Source organism: Gavialis gangeticus, unplaced genomic scaffold, assembly GCF_001723915.1.
Source record: "Gavialis gangeticus isolate Ggan-Ray unplaced genomic scaffold, GavGan_comp1, whole genome shotgun sequence".
Classification (NCBI taxonomy): domain Eukaryota; kingdom Metazoa; phylum Chordata; order Crocodylia; family Gavialidae; genus Gavialis; species Gavialis gangeticus.
Window position 1 is genome coordinate 3,458,089 of NW_017728992.1, and position 21,150 is coordinate 3,479,238.

At 40.6% G+C, this 21,150-nt stretch overlaps 1 long non-coding RNA gene across 1 annotated transcript in view; it reads left to right on the forward strand.

Moving 5' to 3' along the window:
• Positions 1-10,048, forward strand: part of LOC109299215 — a 20,426-nt gene extending 10,378 nt beyond the window's left edge. The window contains exons 3-4 of the long non-coding RNA XR_002097795.1: positions 5,024-5,114; positions 9,269-10,048. This is a non-coding gene — a long non-coding RNA (uncharacterized LOC109299215). The remainder of the gene's footprint in view (positions 1-5,023; positions 5,115-9,268) is intronic.
• Positions 10,049-21,150: the final 11,102 nt, after the last annotated feature.

A 21,150-nucleotide genomic window follows, 5' to 3' on the forward strand; every position in this document is an offset into this window, starting at 1 on the left:
CACACACACACACACACACACACACACACACATACCTATCACCATTAGCTAGCATACCATATGCCTAGGGTCCATGGGGTTGGGGTCCATACTGTGGGAGACAGCTGGGAGTGAGTGGAGAGCCCTGCTTGAGCAGTGAGGGAGGTGGGGTGGGGTGGGGGGAAGAAAGACAGTCCCTGCTGTGTCTGCAGTCTCTGCCTAGGGCTAGGGTGACAGAGAGGTGGGCCCAGCCCTGTTCTCTGGAGCAGACAGCACTTTGTTGGTGGGGGACTCTGTTGTAACTTAAACCAGGAAGGGGTCTGGGACAGACATTGCATAAACCAGTTTGACCCAAATCAGTTAAGTCTGATACTGCAGTGTATATGTAATGTCTGTCCCTAGCCTTAGTGATTAGATCATTCACCCAAGGAGGGGGAATATTTGGTCCTAGGTCCACCTTAGCCCCTTAGGCTTCAAATAGACTTCTCAGCCTCCCAGTAGAAGACCCTAATTGCAGGCTGGCTGAGGGCACTTTCTTGTTGAAGTTGGGCTACTGTGCAGCTAATAATGCAAGATTCATAGGGCTAGAGAGATAGGAAGAAGGACCATGGCTTAGAAGCTCAGTAAGGTGGGAATTCTGGGTTTCGGTCACAACTGCCAACACTGTTTATGCATTTCATATTACAGAACCATTGGATAAAGGAGTGGAGAGTGAAAGAATCCTTTAAAAGATATTTATTAAAAATTCCTTTGGTTACTTAAGACTTTCCAGCTTCCTTCACTAGGTAGGCCAAAGACTTGCTTGGATTCACTTGATAGGTCAGTTGGAGAATTGGAAACGTGAGCCAGATTTGTGTATTTCTAGTCACAGGCTCTTACAAAATGATGCATTTCAGGTAGCTTGTTTTCAGTAGGAGTGCTGGTGGAGTACACTAGTTTTTCATGGCCTTTGAATAGTCAAAGTTCTGTTGATGAATAGTTTTTGAATTTCTCTTTTGGTTAATATTAATATAGGTTGTGCTTAAACCTCCAGAAAGAAGGTTTCAACCAGTGTCTTTCAGTAAGAAAGCTATAAGTAGAGGTGTAACAAGCTAGCTTTGTGCCCTGGCCAGTGGCTGCTACCCTGGTGCATGTACCCTCCACCCTGCAAGTTGCACTGCTGGCTGTAAAAGACAATAGCCCAAAATAAAGTTATTGAATCTATTCCAGAATTTAAACTGCCTTGGTGTGGAGACTTTGCAGAGGCAGGAGAGGGGGATAGTGTGAGTGATACAAAGAGAAACAATGAAAAAGCCAGAAAGCGTTTGAACAAGCCCTGGGAGTGGGACTCAGATAAAAAACAAGAAACAGGAGAAAGAGCTTTTGTGACACACAGTCTGAAAGATGTTTGGTGCTGTAAACTGTCTCTGGTGTTCGATTCCTTCAATGGGGAAGCAGTGGGGTTTATATGTTCTGTAAACAAACAGAACTGCATCAACAAATATCTGATTTCATCACTGATTTTTCCTTTTAATTGGGAAAAGCCTATAAGACCATGAATTTTGCTTAGCCAACAGTCATCTCTCACCATGTCCTAGTGTTCCTTAGATCTATGCCTAGCAAAGTCAGTATTTTGAAGTTGCTTAAAATTAGCCATGTTATATTAGGCTGTCCTGTATATATGGAAGTTTTTCTAAACTTCCGTTCTTTTACTTGTTATAAGTTATTAAATCATGTTGTTTGGCATTTAAAAATGTCACTGTTTGCAAATGAAAATCCATACCTATTTTCATATCATATTTACATGAATAGAAGACAACTCCCCAATAATTACATTCTATATATGGAGAATTTATAAATTTGTTGTAATTTTCCAGGTATAGAATCTAATTATTGGAGGTCTGTGTTGAATTTGTCCCCCTCCTACTGCTTCAGCAGAGAAGATAAAACTAGGAGGACAGGTGGCCCTCTTGCTTTCTGCCGCCTCCAGCTTATTCCCCCTACAGCCCCTTCTCCTCCTCCTTACTGTCAGAACTTGCTCTGCCTAAGCATGTGGAAGTGAGGGGCAAATTTAAAAACACTGACCTTGAAGTAAAGAAATAAACATACCTGTAGTAGTTCACCTATAGACAAATTACTACAGGTATCTATAGACTTAGTTCATCCAGAATTGATGCAGTTTACCATTTTTGAAACTGCTGCAAATTTTAACACATGTACTCCATAAACACACTTTTATGCAGCATTTTTGTACGTACATATATATAGTAGAAAGTATACATACTAGTTCAAAGCCAAAAGGCTCATCATGTTATAAATATTGGACGGGGCCTCGGCAGAGTGAACAGTATTGCAAGCCATACTGATGCTATGACCTGAACAGATCAGCACTATTCAGTCTGTGTGTGTATTCCAGATATCCGCACAAAAGATCCATGTGCTAATTAGCCCCCACTTACAGTTGAAACTGGGTATTCTTGTCACGAGTCCTAGTATTTTCAAAAAATTTATATACAGATGAGGTACAGGGTGAGCTTGTCTGGCTTCACCTCATGGAGAGCAGGGCTATATTAATCATATGCAACAGACTGAGAGAGAAAGCAGCAGAGAGATTCTAAGTGAACTGTATGAGGCCCTGTTTTGTGATGTTTGCCAGACATATAGGGTGTTTATAGATGTGCTCCTGGAGACTGGGGGTGGGGTGGGTTTTAATTAGCACAGCTAATTGATTAGCGCTCCAAGAGTTTTGCTAATTAAAGCACCCAGAGTATCACGTATATCAGTGTCCCTGCACCGCTTTGAATTAAAGATCATCCAGTGAGCTTTAGTTTAAAGTGCCCCACTGCCATTTTTCAGCATGGGGATGCTGATATGTATGATGCTGGAGTCTGCTGGAGCATGGTAATTACCATGCTTCAGTAGACTCAGTTGAGTCTGCTCCTACATGCTGTAATTGCAGCAGATGAGAGCAGCCTCTCTTCATGTGTATAAGAGGCCTCAAGGCTGGAGAAACCCCCCCCAGGAATGATTGGAAATGGGAAAGAAAGGTACAACTCGGCTGTGGGAGTGAAGAGAAGTCAAAATGTATTCAAGGTACTGGCTTATGATGACTTGAAAAAGAGTCAGCACAGAGGGGGACTGTATTCAATGGACACTATCATATATCTTATTTGGGTAGGTTGCACTGACCTATCTTTGTGGTGGATACTCATCAGCGTGTTTGCCTAACATGGACCATGTGTTTTGTACTCATGCTTAGTGTTGGCTGCATTTAATCAATTTTATAGTTGGTTTCCATTACTGACATGCTGCTTTTGTAGCAGTTTAATGATGGAAAGTGCATTTAATAAAGTTTCCTTGGGTGCACCTACATGTGCAACTAATGTGGAGCAATAAACTCTGGTGCACGTTGTGTTGGTGTTTATTGTTCCCCAGTGTGTCACTTGAATATGTGTCTGTTGAGCCAGGTCAGAGAAGCCCAGGATGGCAGAGCTGCCTGGGGCTGCTGTGACCCAGCTTAATGCTGTGGAAGGGCTGGGTGGGGCACAGGGGTGCTCAAGTGTGAGGCTAACCAGCAGGCAGACCCTGCACTGAAGCACTCTCATGCCCAGCCAGCCAAGTCAGCATCTACACGTGCATTGCTGGGCACAAAAAGACTCCACAGCAGGATATTACTCGTATTTAAAAGTACTAACCTGCTGCAGAGTTAATGAGTTTCCTGAGGTCTAATAGGGCTACATGTGTAGATGCCAATCCGTTTACTGTGGAGCTAATAAGACAACTCCACAGTAAATGTCTTGTGTAGACATGTCCCTTGTGTGCAAATATAAGACAAGAGGATTTTTTCCTCATGCTGATTCAGGAAAAAGTTTTGTATTTTTTTTAAAGTTAATATCGATTGTTTTTATCTGCTGGGTTGTTTTTGCCCTGATTCAAGAAAGTACCTATTCAGAGAAGCACTTACATAGTACAGGCTTATGTTCTATTGAAAGCTGTGGGACTCAGCTGTGCTTAAAGTTAAGCAACTCTTCAAGTATTTTTTTTCTGAATCAAGGAAATGACATTAAAATAACCACAGTGGATTAAGTCTCTTATTTGGTTTGTTTTTAATCTCTTACTACTTGTTCTTTGACATCTGCGTCTACAGAATTATTGGTTTGACTGACACAATTTAGAATCCTTTGTATCTCACAACGAATGGAATTGGCTTCTCAGTTATATTTATTTAGAAAAAACAAATCTCACTTGGGTTTTAAATCATAATTTGAAAAGATACCTTGCTGATGTTTTTACTGTGTTCAGTGATGGTTAAATGGTAGGTTGTTGTGGGACTGGCTTCTGACATGTATAGTACTATTTTTCATAAATATATTTTATATAGCTGATGTAATGTCTGAATAAATTGTGCAAAAATATTCAAGCAGCAATTTGAATTTAACCATAGGTATCACTAGAACTGGCAATAGGAGAAACAGTTATTGAATATTTTATTTTAATACATTTATAGCTGTGCACCCAGTTATCACCTAGTTCTCACTGTTGTGGGCTCACACAAAATCTCAGCATCTTAGGTGCTGTTAAACCTCTAAAAAAAGAATGATATTTGAAACCTAAAATTCATTTTGGGCCTGAATGTGAAATTATCAAATTGACACAAATCCAAATCCTCTTGAGCTATAGAGTGTTCATAATCTAGATAGGAACTTTGTACCTTGGGCACCTTAAGAGTAGAGAAATGTGGTTCTGAGAGTTAAAAGCAATAAAGGGAAATGTGATTGTTCTAACTAATATTCTGAAGCATTGTGACCAATTGAAGGCATAATAATATTTCTGACTGTTAAGGTTAAAAAACATACTTTGGCCATGTTTCAATATGACTACCTCAATAGATTGCATTCAGCCTTTCTTATAGGGAACTCTGAAAAGCCTTATCCTATATTATTTCAAAATCTAAGATGATTGGATGTTGTCTGCCAGTTAGAGCATATTTGGTTACAACTTTCATTTTCAAAGTTTTTCTGTGAACATATCATCTATATCATTCCTTCTTGTCTTTTCTATACAGGAGCCCTGCAAATTACCTCTTTGTGCTACCCACATGTAAAGCTGATCAAGGGTCTACAGCTTTTATGACTGTTGCAAAAATCAGACAAAGGGTACGTATAACAAACTTTTTATGTTAAGGATAGACTGGTAACGATTTTGAAACAAAATGATTTTTAAAGGCCAAATTCACAATAGTCAATTATTTCAGTGCATATTTTAGTACAACAAGCTTCCTTGTAATATTTCTTAGCACTCCTCTGAGAGCATGTCTACACGAGATGCTTTATTTGAGATTAGAGCTAATTACTATATAGTAAGCATCACCATCTACATATGCAGATGTTTACTATGCAGTAATTGTCTCTAATCATGAATAAATTTGCTACCTGCAAATGCAAGTAGCAAATTAACTCTCGATTTATGCATTGTGTGGTGGCACACATGTAGATGCCTGACCAGGAGCAAATTTGCTCCCAGTCAGCTGGGCAATGGGGTGGGACCTTGCTTCCTGCCCCTGGGAGGTGCATGCTACCAGGGCAGGCTCTGCCACCAGAACATGGGTGATGACAATGTCACCCTGCCACAGCAGCAGGGAGCTCCCAGTCCCCATTCAATGGTTGCAGGGCTGGGGCTGGGAGATTCTTATTTCCTAGCCTGAGCCCCATTGTTGCAGGGAGACCTAAGAGACCATGGAGCTGGTGCTGGGAGAGAAGAATCTCCCAGCCCAAACCCTGTGACTGTGGGGCTTGGGCTGGGACATTAGGCACTCTCAGCCCAGGCCCCGCTATTGTAGAGTAGGGTTGGGAGCTCCCTGCTCCCCACCCAGGCTTCAGTGGCAGAGCCTGCCCTGACAGCTCCTGGGGGCAGGAATCAATGTCCCAGCCCCCACCAGGAGATAGTTATCTCTTGGCCCCATGCTCCCTTCCAGCCCCTGGGCTAGTACCCAGGGGGGGTCTAGAGCTCCCTCTGGCTGCTGAAGAGGCCCAGCACAGGGCTGCAGGGAGCAGAAGTAGTCTGCTGCTAGAGGCAGCAAATCTGCTTCTGAATGCCTGCATGTGTAAACACATGCCTGGGAGAGTTTACTTTAGAGTACTTTACTTCAGAGTAAACTGCTCCCAGATTATTTGCATGTGTAGACTTGCCCAGTTTGTTACCTTCAGAACTGGAAGCACTATAACCATGATTGCATGTTGTTGTGGGCAAACTGATATTAGCATGCAAGCAGATTAATTAGTAGTGCTAATTAACCAATCCTCAATACAAAGCAATTGAAGCTGCATGTTGCTTCTTGATCAGGAGGTTATCTTACATCAGCAGCACAGTGTGTTTGTGGATGTCACTACCTGGTGTAGTAGGTTGTGTAGACATGTCCTGAATGCACACCATATTTATAATTACTATAAACTTGCAAAGTTTATACAATAATAATACTACTGCACTCTTCATAGGAAAGTAGGGCTAGAAGGAACCTCCAGGAGTCCAACCCCTGCCTGAGGCAGGCCTATCTGTATCCAAACCATCCAATACAAACTCATTGTCTAACCTATTAGCAAAACTACACAATCAACCTTGACACAACTACAAGACATGATACCATTTTTGCATTTTCCTTTGTGAAAATGTTAGTGTGCATTTTGCTTTGCAACTGTGCTATTCTGATCAGAGAGGTGTTTTCAGCCTAGGTTATCCCCAGAGGCTGGTCCTGTTCTATATTATGGAGATCCATAGCTGTTCTGTTCTGGAGATGGGAAGCCTTACATGACTAGAGGGTGATGCAATGCTGCCTGTGGAAGCAGGTAGTTCACTGAGTCTTTGACTGGGCAACCTTAATGTGCTTCCATTATTTTGGGCTCAGACTGTGAGACTCAGTTAAATGAAAAGACAGTGAGAAGTCTTCTTTTTTGGGTTTCTCTGTGGCACACAGCTTTCCCCTCAGTCCCTTGTGGGGTTACACTCTTTATTGCTTTTACCATATTAGTATAATAAAGGCTTAAAGATCAAAAGGTTTTTTTTTTTAAACAAAAACCATACGTTGAGAGAAGTTCTGTGCCCTGAATATCCTTTGAAAGGGAAATAATGTCAGCGAGATGGGGGAACCTGAGTATGGAGTGGCTTTCCTATATTCATGAAATAGGTGAATATTCAGCAATTAATGTTGAATATTAGTTTTATTTAAATTAAGTCAAGGAGACGTGTACCACACATTATTATGGCAATTACGAACTGGGTGGTTGTTGAACAGTTTTTTGTTTTTTGTTTTTGTTTTTGTTTTTTTTGGAGGTACATTTCTTGTACATGTAGTTAAGAATAATTTGTTTGGAAGAAATGAGGTTTGGATTCAGCCATGACTCAGAAGTAAAATATGAGTACGTGGGGAGATAAAGACCTCTATCATTTAAACCAAGTTACTAAAAAAAAAAAAAAAAAAAAAGTATATTCCTCAGTTTGATGATTGCTTTTACTTTTAAATTCTTTACTTCTAAATTTATCTGGGATAATGCAACAGTATAGCATAAGTTGTATGTCATTATCTAGTTCTTTAGTCACATCAATATGGACAGATTACATTAAATGAACTCCATTTACCAAAGCAAAGTAGTAACAGAATAATCCTCCCCAATACCCAATAACACAGACTTCACTCCCAGTGGAACAAATTCACAGACATATAGCACTAAGGTTAATGATATTTTAGAATTAGCTGACAGAATGGTCTATTAAAATAATATGTTTCACTAAAAACTTTAAATGCTAAATGTCCATTAAAGTAATCAAATATTAATATGCCTCAGTGCTGCTCAAGGTGAAAGACAAAAATGAATGAAGAAACATATCAAGAATAAGGTAAATTGACATCATTTACGTTAAATGACATTGAATATATTGGCCAACAGTACAATACTGGAAACTAGACAAAGACATCTGTTATGATATTTTAGCTACTTTTCTAGAATCTTCTCAACTCTTAGCTATTCAGCAACATTCAAAATATTATATTTCAGTTTAATATGTACATAGACAGTTCCATGTTAACACTACCTTTAGAAAAGAGATTTTTTTTCCTTCTTCACACACTCTGTCACAGTACATATTCACTAAAAGGGATGAAGAAGACTTTACTAGAGTATTTAGTTTATTCTTGTACTTCATTTTTCTAGTGGTTTGTCCATGATTTTTTCCAAATATTTATTTAAGTGGGACTTCCACAGTCTAATACCTACCTGCCAAGAAGCATCTCTTTTTCCCTTTTCAATTTAATCTCATTGTGCAAAGTTAGCATCTGGAGGAGAACATCATTGGGCACTGAAACAGTAGAGACTCAAAGGAAAGTGTATCATAAAACCTATAGAATATGCAGTTTCTGTAGTGCCTGCAAGTTTTAAAGTCTCCCATCCAAGCCCAGATATAGCCAACCAGCTTGGCTTATTTCTGGAGATCATCACACAAATTGGTATAGGTATAGGTCCTATGTAAGCTTAAAGAAATGCCACTTTCAAAGGACAAGCCCATTTATTGTTAACAATTGTTGAGTACACAGTGATTGACAGTTTGTCATGTAGTATATAAATTGTTATTATCTTTGGCTTGTGACAATAATAAAAACAATGTGTAATGTTTGAATGACCCAGATTATTAAAAATAGTTTATTTGTACAGCTCTGATTTTGTTGTCATAGTTTCACAATCTCATCCATTGTTGATGTCACATCCTTAGGTTTCTGACAGGTGATACAATGAATATGTGAATAACTGGTTAATCATGCCTTAAGTTCATTCACATGCTCATTCAATTAATGGTGTGATAAAACAGGGAACAAGCCACAAAGTTATTACACAAAATAGGTTTAATAACATTGTGGCTGGTTCCCATCGCTTCTTAAAGTGAATGTGTGGCCGGTGCACTCAGCTTCAAGAGCACATCACAGTCTTTCAAGGCTCCAATGCACTCCACAAGGCGGGGAGCACTTGTCAGCTGACCAGGGCTTCCAGCCATGGGAGTGCATTAGAGCTAAATTTGCTACTTCCCAGTGCAATGGGCAGCTTGGGATCATGATCCCAGGGTTCCCCTGCACTGGCATCATGTTACAATTGGGATCTGGTCCCAAATCCCACAATTGTGCCTCCTGCCATGCCTGTGTAGAATGGCCTGCCATGCATGTATACTTTGTTCTGTTCATCTTACATCTGCTGCAGATACACAACAGTATTTTTCAAATGGAATAGGAAGCCATGTAATGTAAAGTAATAATCCCTATTTTTTGCAGTAAAGAGCAACAGCTGTCTGAACATCTCCAAATGGTAGAAAGGCTTTCCTTTGACCAGGGTCAACAAAGAACTACTGGACCATGGAGATGTGATGTTTACCTGCTCTTCTAGAGTAAGCAGGAAGGAATGATATTTTCATATTTTAGTAATGTCATGGATGTCTTCTGGTCCTTCAAACACTGCAAAAGCACAGCGATGGACTGACCTGGTTTAAAAATATGGGGAGAATTTTTATGACCCTTTTGTCACAAAGGTCATAAAAAATTGTCCAATAAACCAATCGACTCTAACTGGTAGGTTAAACATAAGAGCACTATGAACTGTTGGGAGGGAGGCTGAAAGACAACATTACTGAACCATGTCCTAAAACCAGTTTGCCTGAAGATTTTGAACATGGACTTATGTTTTTCCACATTTGAAGTAGGGTTATCTGTGGATAAGCCTTGCTTGTGCTCTTGCTGTGTTAAACTTCTTTGTTCAAGGGTAAGTAGGCATTATGTACAGACAGTGAGTTAAACTAAATAATATCTGCATCCACTTCTCCAACAGAGAGGGATTAACCAAATACTGGCATCTTCCTGACCTCTCAAAAGCTGAAGAAATAGGAATGGGTGGGGGGAGGGAAATGAACTATTGAATTATTAAATGACTTCCAACATTCTTCTCCTGACAGCATTTTTCATAAAGTATTATGTATTCAAAAATGTGTTTAACCTCTAAAAGTTAAGCATAACCATAACTAACAAGGTAACTTTTTGCAAGGGCTGAAGGGCTGACTAAATAAATTACTAAAACATTAATATATACAATATTTTCCTTTTTCTACTCTTTCTGTGACTGGTCTAATTTAAGGATAGATCCATAAAACAGATGTGTGGTTGGACTCTAGCACCTGCACAACATCTTATTAACTTCACTGGGACACTGCATGGGGTCTATCATGCCTCCATGACCAGTAAATTGCACAAGACCTAAATTTTGACTTTGCAATGAGGGTACTCACAATACATAAATTTAAGGATATGTGCATGTTGCTCCAGGCCCAGGACTATAAGCTTTTTGGGGCAGAGGCCACTTTCGAAAGTTTTGTAATAAAAGTAACATGCATTTAAAATAATTAAACTTGACCATTTTAAACAATTGTGGATGGTTCTGCTTTTAGCAAGGGATTGGACTAGATGACTGGATGATCTCTGTTCAGCCATATTTTGCTACAACTGTTATCTGTATGTTCACTTTCTTATAACTTGCTCTGGCTGAAACCAGAGAGCCTTGCAGAGGGTTCTCTGGGCTTTGGCTCAGAGGTTTGGATCTGTGTTAGTAGACTCTGAGGCTAGATTGGGGCCTTATAGTTTAATTTTTAGCTTCTTTCAACTTCAATTTCCCCATCAGAAAAATAGGGATACAATATTCATTTTTGCATATCCAGTTCTTTGAGATTTTTGAATGGGAGGAATTATGGAAGTGCAAAGGGATCTCATTAACAATAATTGTACTTCCGGTCCACTTCCAGGTTTGCCGCGGAGCACATGGAGGGCCCTCTGTACTCCTGTGGGACACAATATGCGCCAGCATTCATGAACTATGCAAGGTATGTAGAAAAAACTTTTAAAGCTGTGCCTATGTCCAAATTGCTGATTCTCTGAATCAGCATCGAATCTTCAGATTCGGATTCAGCCGAATTGAATCGGGGACAGTGATCCAAATCAACTAATTGAATCACTGTCCCTGATTTGGGCCAAATCCGAATCTGAATTGAATAGGGCCCACTTCGCACACCCCTAGTAATTACATGAAAATGTAATTGTATGTATTAATTTTTTCTTGCTTTTAGGAGGAGACAATACTGCAATGTTGACAGTTATAAACAATTTAATTGCAACAAATAATAATGCTGAAAACTTAATCAAGAACAATAGATGAATAGCAGAACTGCAGGAGTATACCACACGCTGCTAAAATGTGAATTTACACAATACCTTGCCATTGGGCTTGCCTGGCATTCTGGGAACATAGCAGATGTCAATTTACCTGTGTAATCACAAGATAATTTAGTACAATTAGCATGTGAAATATTTCAATATTTCTCTATAGCAATTTCAATATTTCTCTATAGCAAACTCATAATTGTAAAGTAAATGTGTACTTACCAAGATGTTGCTTTGCCCCGAGTGGTCATGTGTGAATGCTCTCTACCCTGTCATTATGCATCTGCTCAAGAGTGCAGAGTTGGTGAGCTTTAATTCAATATGTTGATAAGTGTAATGTAATGCACAGTGGAAGGTGAAGTTAAATACTTCATTGCCTTACTGCCTTCAAAATTAACAGCATCAACTCAGGAAAGGGACCTGAGCATTGGTGTGGGCTGCTCATTGAAGTCTTCTTCTTGCTAGGTACATGTAGTCAAAAAGCAAAGAAAATACATAGGAGAATAACAAATGGAAGCGTAAGAAGGATGGCGTATACTGATCATGTATAAATACCATATTTCATGCTGTATAAGTCTATGTGCCCCATATTTCTGATAAAAAAAGTTAGGATTTTCATAGATCTGATGTATAAATAGACCCACATTTTATAATGATCCATTTGTAAAAAATTCCATGTACATTAAGTATTGTCTTGTAGCAGGAAGAATTCAGGATGAACAATAGTCACCACGATTGTTTCTGATGATGGTCATGCTAACTACCACAAGCTACAGGTTGCATAATGAAGAATTTCATGAACACAATTTAAAATCCCTGCCATTTTCATCCTCAGAAGTGTCAGCCCCAAACAGTTCCATCTAATCATCCAAATGATTAATTTGATCATCAGAAGTTTCAGTTTCATTTTGTATCAGAAGTTTCATGTAATTAGTGTGACTAACCAACTTCGAAACAATATTTTTTTAGTTCAAAGTATTTATATGGTGTAAAAGTTGAGGTGGAAATTTAAGGATAAATATTTGGCTTCAAACTTTGACTTGTGTATCATGAAATATAAGAAATATATATATAAATATATGTAAGAAATATATATAAGAAATATATAATATTATTGTATAAATGCAAAGTTGGCCTCACCTGGATTATGACTGTACATTAGTGGTCACCCGCACATGCATTATAGAGTGGCATTTGCAGTGAGTGATGAAAATATTTAAGGATTTGGAGAGGTGCTCTTGTGAAAAGAATTCAAGAAAGACTGGGATTGTCTTTTATGTAAGAGATGAATAAGAGGTATGTGACATAAACTTAAGGCGAAGAATATATACAAGGACTGGTACAGTGTGATAGGTTGAATAAGCCCTAGGCTGTAAAGGCCATGAATGTGTCAATGCATGAAAGAGCTGTTTCTCCAGCTGTAGTTTAGGAACTAAGTGATAGCAACAGGGATAACAGCCTGCAGTCAGGCCGGGTGAGGTTGCTGTCAGAGAGGCTGTGGAAGCCTCAAGAAAGCTCATTAAAAATATTCTGGCAAAAGGATATCCATGGAATAGACCAGGAAATTGCAGAAGGTGGGTAGATGAGCCATAACAAAGAGCTACAAGGTATGACACATAGGACAGAAGCCCAGGAGACGGATGTCTTGAGGGCCTAAGTGCCCTCGAATAGCCATTGAGGGAGAGGTTGAGGGACTAAACTCCCTTATATATAGAAATGACAGCAGGGACTTCTGTTCCTTTTCTTTCATTTCACAATAAGGGGATGGTCAATTATGCTGAGCTGTGACAGATTCAAAGGTGATGGTTTTTGGTCAATTATGCTGAGCTTTGTGACAGGTTCAAAGGTGATGGGGAATAGAGCTTCTTGTCATGGGATTTTCTTGAAGCAAAGAAATTAACAAGATTTAGGGGGAATGTAAACTCATATAGATAATGTGTCCAAGGTTGTAATAAACTAAAAGAGCATTCTGGAAGTGATATAATTATGTGTGTTAGGGTGTAAGTGAAGCTCTAAGCCAAACTGCTAGGAGGAGTTCTCTTGGGGCATGCCTGGTAGAGGATTATTCTAGATTGGCCGAGTGGCCTAGATTGGCCTAGGGTGGAACAGCAAGGAATTAAGCTGCTGGAGCTTGAAGGCCTAAATTGGCTTCCTACTGTCTGTGTTTGCCTTCCTCTGGAATAGCTGGTCCTGGTTATTGTTAGATAATGTAAGCATAGATATACTGTGAGTCTAATCTACTGTTGGTATGTACTTAAAAGGCACTGTTATTTGGAAGTTTAAAATTATGTGTGTGTCTATTTCTAGTTCCTGCTTCTATTTCACTTCCTGTTTCTGTTTAGAGTCATACCTGTTGATAAAACTATTTCCTACTTCTGGCCGTTCACACCCACGAATCACTTTGTAGGTTACACAGCCTAGAAACAGTATACTTCTAAAGAGTTCATGAACAATTAATGTGATTCAAGTGGACAGTCTCAGTGAAGCTTTTGCATTTAGATTGCTGTTTCACCAAGGTGCACTATTCAAATACTGTCTTATCAAGCCAAAGTAAAAGGAAATCATAAAATAAACTGGCTTCTCTAAGGTAATATATTCCTTCTGACTGTTATTTTAAAGGTGAATCTCCCATTTCGTAGGATGTATAACTTAAAGGCTCTTTTGCTGTTGTAGCAAGTTTGCTGGCATGTACTGATGTTCAGATAGAACCGGAACTCATTGGCGTGAGATTCCTCTCAGAAGGGAAGTTGTATGTATTGGAGTTGAGGTGGGCACATAGTCAGTGAATGTGAATGTGAAGGAACAATGAGGAATGAAGCTGTGTTGCAGCTTGAAGACTCTTACAGTTGTTGGAGGTGTGATAGTATTTGGGTGTAAAGTCTAATACTCCTCCTCTATCCCCATTCTCAGCTGGCAAGTTTTCTCATCTGAAGCAGTAACTTGATCATCTCTTTGTCATCTCTGGTTCCCATACAGGGTAAATTTGCATTGTGGTATTATGCACCTGCCAGTTTTGGAGATTTTTTTTTTTACGTTAATAGAAGCCCAGATTTGTATGGAATGTGACTTCTGTGTTGTACTAGGAATGTCAAGTGCTTGGAGGGAGGGAGATGATGTGTCTGATGTTGGCTTTAACCAGTACATGGAGGGTGATATTGCTTCCAGAGAATCCAGCAGAGACCATCTGTTAAACCAAGCTGGACTGGAATGCTAAACCCAGATGGAGTAGTTTACCCATTGGCAAGTTCTGCTACATTTGTTTAGTATAACCTATAGCGATTTGCTACAAACTTATTATTTGTCTGTTGAGGAACTTTCAAGCCTTATGAAGAGTTTGTACTTTTCAAATATTGCACTGGTGGTACTGCATAAGATTTTTGCCAGAGAGAAATCTGCAGTGGGAGAGGACGGGGAAGATTTTTCTTTCCTCAAACTAGCTTTGCAATTTTTGTTGAAAACTACTGCCCAGATGAAAAAGCAACCTGTTTTTTGGTTTGTTTCAATGATAACATTGGATGCTGTAATGAAGCACAGCAGGTAGGAAAATCCTACATAGATTTCAAAAGAAAATGCTCATCTGTTCAATAAAGCATATTTTAAGGTTGGCATTTTATATAACGCGATTGTTTTTTGTAGGAGAGAGCTGCTGCTTGATTATTCTGGATACAGTGTGGTGCCAGGATAAGTTTAATAGAATAGGTCTGCCAGCTCGAAAGAACCTATCACCACCAGACTACAAGTAACAAGAAAGTATCTGCATGTAGTCCCCCATATAAATGTACATAATGATAAAAAGGTTTAATGTGAAGCAAAAGCCAACAGAAATGAACGTGTAGGTAAGTATCCCGGTATTATTGAAGAATCTGTGTGTGTATGTGTGTATGTATATATATAAGCCTTACAATTACCTTTTTAAATGGGAAAAGATAAATTTGTCCCTGGTCAGTTTACAAAGGCAACCATAAGCTTGTTCACTGTGTTGTGGCTCATCTGCAAAGCAAGCAAAAATGCACATTTGCAGTAGCAAAGCTGAATATTTATTATGCCCAAAACACCAGACAAATATGAAGACAAACTGCATTCCATAATTTGAGCTTGCAAAATGGACAGGCAAGATGTCAGTTCCCCCTAAAACACTGGCCAGGCCTTTCAGCATGTCTGCAGAACATTATTTGGTTTTTCTGAAACAAGAATCCCATTTACTGGAATTTGAGAAGGAGAATTTCTTTTAAGCTAATGACAGAAATAAATTTTGATTTTAGCTGATAAGTATTTCTCAGTCAGTCAGCTAAATATCACAATAGTTTCTGAGTTTCTGTCAGCAAGGTGCACATGCAGTAATTTAGAAAGCAATTGTTACAGTTAATTAGGATGAAATGAAATGCCCTCCCACTTGTACTTTGTATTAGATGCTAAAAAGAAGATTTGAATACTGGAGAGAATAAACCCTTAACCTGATGTATCTTATTTTGTTCTCAGTTCTGCTGATTTGATGAAAGCTTAGCAAAACAGAGAGTTGCTTCTGGGAGGGTACTTGCTTCTGCTTCTCAGTGCCATTGTAAGCAAGAAGAATTTTACCCCCAAGTATTAACATGTTTAATGCAAATTTAAAAAATGAAGACGATCTTGATCTGCCTGGTCATGGTCACTTCTGTACTAAAAACGTCTTTCCTCAGCCCTTTCACTTTGTTCTCTTGCCCTTTCCCTTTCTCCTGCTTCCCTATGGAGTGCCTAGTCTCTCCATCCTGCTCACTACTGGCTGTCTCTTTAATGCTTCATCTTTTTTTTGGCTCTTACTTAAAACTGGCCATCTGTCTCTTCTCTTCCTTGGCTTTTTATTTTCTCTGATGGAGTCACCTTTCAAACCTGTTAGATCATGTCTCTTTTTCTTGCCACTTCCAGTTTGTTACTTCTGCAATTTTTTATCTGTCTTCCATACGGCTGTTATTTCCGCTCTATCAAATTATGTTGCTACCTTCTCTGATTGTAGATCAGGGGTGGGCAAAACATGGCCTACAGACTGCATCTGGTCTGCCAGGGATTTTCATTTGGCTCATGGGCACCCACCAATTAATTAATTACACCTTGCCCAACCTGTGCAACCTCCTACATAGGAGGGCCCTGGCCCCAGCCAACACATTCAGCTTCTGGCTAGGGCCACTTCTGCAGCTGCTGCCATGTGCAGCTCACACGACTCCATCAGAAGTGGTGGGGAGCCCTGCTTCCTGGCAGAGTTCTGTGAGCTGTGTGGGGCAGCAGGGAGTGGGGCCAGGCTGCTGGTTCCATCATGCGGGGCTTTCCCCAGTGGCACACAAGTCCTGGGAGCTGCATGTGAGCCCCGCGTGATCGAGGCAAGCCAGCCTGGCTTCTTGCCACCATATACAGTTCCTGCAACTGGTTGGAGCTGCATGCCGCCTGGTGGCTGTGCTTGCGCAGGCCACAAGCACCTCAAGGGTCCACCACTGGCTGCTGCTGCTGGCATCAGGGGATGTGTGTCATAGGAGGGGAAAGGTAGGAGGTCCACATATCCCCCCCCACCTTCCCTCAACCCCCCAAACCCAACACTCACCCCCTCTACAACCTTTTTGTATACCTACACCTATACCTATCCCCCAACATACTCTACACCCCTCCACACACAGCCACACCCAAAAATCCTAAACACATGAGCCTACCACCCACATACCCACCCCACCATACTTCCATCCCCCACCACACCTCCCACACTTCCCTACACACAATATACAATAGTAAGATTTTATTTTTGAGCTATTATGCAATCATCTCTATATACACTACACATCACAAATCAAGACAAATATTTCTTTAAATAAAATTAAAATATACAAAGGTAGATGTTTGATTTTTAGTATATGATTTTTTTTCCAGTTCCAAGATGGCAAATCTCCCTACTTTCCAAAGGAGTACTTCTGGGGGCAAGGGGAGAAATGTCCAATGGCAAAAGTTAGGGGTAAGGGGGCAGGACTTCTGGTTCCAAGATGACGACTGGGGGCAGGGTACCTGTCAAGGGTTTGGGCTACCATTGCGACCCTTGACAGCTCACCAAAACTCATTAAGAGGCCCTTCACTTGAAATAATTGCCCACCCCTGTTCTAGATTATGCCCCACTCTATCTATGATCCATTTCTACTTATACAGCTTTACAGCACCAGCACAATCTGCACGGTCTCTAAAAAATAATTAATGGTGCTTTACAGATAGTTCTGATCATAAATGATATATGAAACCCTTTTGAAACTCAGAATTTGTTATTCCTGCTTTTTTCTTTTTAAATAGGCTTCAGCCCAGCTGAAATTTGTGTACAAGCAATTTTAGGTAAGCAGAGTTACACTGCAGTTTGCTCTCTGTCAGTGCATCATCAATAATTCTGCTCTTGATTTGGGCAAGCAATTAAGTTTCAGTTCTGAGAAGTGGGGGAGGAGAACTCACTTGTTGCATAAAGAAAAATAGTTATCCCAGCTAACAGAGTGGCTCTTGACATGTTTCATTAGTGGCTGGACCACACAGGGAAGCTCATGAATCAGCCAGTTCCTGTGAGCAAATAGACCACCAGTGCTTAATCCTCAAAGGCACTTAGGCCTGGAGAGACTGAATTTTGCATTGTGAAACTTTCAGGCGTGTGGCTCTGATAATGGAAACCACAGCTGAGTTAAGCACTTAAGTTCCCTCTACAGTATATATGGATGCATGTGCTCCAGAATGGTGTGCTGTTTGTTGTGTGATGCAAAGACAGGAGTAGTTCTGAAATCCCCTGTCCTGGGGCATTGGTGCCTGGAGCCCTAAGTTAGACACCTATGTGAGACAAGGATTCAGAGCTTGGTATCCTCACCACTGGTTAGATGCCTAAGCTACCCCTTTTGAAAACAGAATATTGTCTCACTCTTTTGCCGATTTATTTTCAAATGGACTTCACCACAGCTGAAAAATTAGGCATGCACATAGTGGAGGAGTTTCCACTCTTGATTTGCCTCCATCCATTGTCCCTTTTTTAACACCTCTTTGTTCTTCCATTCCTAAATCCATTTCTCAAATTTACTTTTCCTGCTTTCTGACTCTCATCATCCCTTCCCACACTTTCTCTCACTCCAGCGTCAACCCTGAAGACTGACCAGAAAAAGAAAACAACACTCTAAAGTCACTATTCCTTGTAGTAGGAGTAAAATGAGGTCCAACTAGATCAGAATCTTTCAATTTTGCATTAATATTTGTGGACCATGACCAAACAAAGCCACTGGGTGGAAGAAAGGAATTAGTATGTTTCATGCATTTGTATATTCTAGACAGTTTGGGACCATGTCCTGGGAAGCAGGAAGAGGTCCTATAAATAATCTTGAACCTTGTAAGTGACTTTGGCGGGAAGCTAATGTATGGTTTATCTGGGGGGCAGTAATGTTTGTTTTGCCACTTTCCATTAAATGTTATAAGAGCAGCATCTGCCCACCAGTTGTCCAGTCTTTCTAAAGTTCACTAGCAGCCCATCAGTAGGGTGATACCTTTTTTCCATATTCATGTGGCCTGTGACATCTGCAGACCTATGGATTTAAAAATTGCACCAACTGGCCAAATCCAAATGGTGTACTCCTCTATGCTTTTGGCAAGTCTCGCTGTGGTGAACATGCCATCAAAGAGCTTAGAAAATGGATAACAGCAACTCTCATATCAGATAAAGGCAGCACAGGCATGAAGTCTACATCTGTATTGCTTATAGGTGAGATGTATAAAACTATCCAACATGATAGCTATTTCAGATTACTTAATTTTTAGCCATCTGTGTTTGTTCCATTATCACACTGGTTATTAACAAATGCAAGTGACCTGCATTAGCAATAAAAATACAGATGTTGAATTCAGTGCCTGCTGAAATGTGTTTGCAGTGAAGAGTGAAATAAGTTAAATATAATTTCTTTTATTGATAAGCCTCAGAGCTCGTGTGGGTGTATATTTTATGTCTTTCCCCAATGAAAAACCCGTAGGGTTTTGTGGCTTGTCCATTGTCCAGCTGTGCTGATGGTTTCCATCCTGTTCTAGAGGCTACTCATTGGAGGACACTTCAGGGTTATTTTGTTTAGGCACTTGAGGCAAGGTTGGGGATGCAAAGGTAGCACTTGGCCTCTTTTTGTTCCCTGTATTCTGGAGCCATGCAAAGCTGAACTGAAGTCTTTGGTTCCTCTGGGTTGCTCTGAAGTAGATTCTGCTTCCCGTAGCTTTTGATGGAAACAAAGAAGTTGCAAGCTAACTGATCTGAAGAACCACATCATTAATGCAGTTGTGCCTTTGATTTGTAATCAATGCCATTGCTTGGGTACAGGGTGCTGAAGAGTCCTTATTCCAGTTTCTCTGCTGAAGACATTCTCTTATGCAGAAGTCTGTTCAGATGTCTGTTTATTCCCATTTTAAGGTACCCTCACTGAGCCAGAATCTCATAAAGAAGCCCTTGAGTGTCTATTATTTAACTCCTTTAATTCTCTTCTCCTGGTTGCTATTGACACTATTTGGGATGTATCCTTCAGAATCTTCTCTTTTGCAAGCTAAATATATTTATGCTCTTGCACTACATGGGTACTATGGTAAGTTACTGATGGCATCAAGGACGTGAGGATGATAATAGTTCAATAGTGGTATTTTTGCACATAACTGCATTAGACACAGATCATCAGAAGGAAAAAGTATCAGGTTTACTATCTAGTTTCTTCTTCATACTCGTATAGATACTATTGAGGATAGGTGCTATAGGGGGTTGGTTCTCAGTGCATTGATGTCTTCTCTGTTTTCTAGCGAGCTAAAGAGGTGTAGCAACTACCTCCTTCAGCCCTTCCCTGATGTCGTGTTCTCACCTGCCGTGTCTTTGATATTTCTTAGGATTATTATCTGGAGGTTATTTCTTAAAGGGAGAATCACCTTGGATACTTGGGCTGAACTAATTGATGGGGGTTCTTCTTTCCCTGTACCTGGACCTGGTCACACCTCAGTTGTTGAATCTGACATGGCAAACAAACGTCTGGAGTAACTGCTTCCTCCTGACTGGGCTGGTTACGTCCTGCTCTGCCAGACTCAAGGTGCTGGGTCCCAGTTCTTTAGCTAACCCTGATGGGGGTTAGGCTGGCAAGTTTAGGTACAGACCCCCAAACAAAAATGGATGCCCTCAGCCGAGGTACATACAAAAAAAAAAAAAAAGGGAAAAAGGAAATCCTCAAAAATACCCCCAGGAAATGAAGAGAGAGAAAAAAAAATCAAACACCATTACTTTTAGCTCCCAAGGAGCAGTTTTGTCCTCTGAGAGGGCTGATCTCACTGGCTTCTCCCTTCCCTCTTTACCACCTAATTTCGGGAGAAGGGTCCTGCTCTGGCCTCACTCCATTGCTCCAGGCTTCTGTCACTATACCTCTGTTGGTTGCTCTGGGTCCTCCAACCTCTTTCGCTTTCACTCCAAGACTGTGCTTCAGCTCCACCTGCTGCAGACACGTGTCAAGAGGGGAAATTCCCTGGTGCCTATGCTTTCATGATGCTGGGCTCTCCCCTGAGCTGCCCCTTACTGGGGCCGGAAGTACCCAGCGCAGCTCATCCTGGACCAATCCACAGTGAGTACTTACTCATAGTTTCATAGTATCTAGGGTCGGAAGGGACCTGAGTAGATCATCTAGTCCGACCCCCTGCCGTGGCAGGAAAAAGTACTGGGGTCAAACAACCCCAGCAAGGTGTACATCTAGCTTCCTTTTAAAGACCCCCAGGATAGGAGCCAGCACCACTTCTCTTGGAAGTTGGTTCCAGATCCTAGCCGCCCTGACCGTGAAGTAGCGCCTCCTGATATCTAGCCTAAATCGACCCTCTGTCAGCTTGTGACCGTTATTCCTGGTCACTCCTCGCAGTGCTCGGGGGAACAGGGACTTCCCCAGTGCCTGCTGGTCCCCTCTGACTAGTTTGTAACAGGCCAC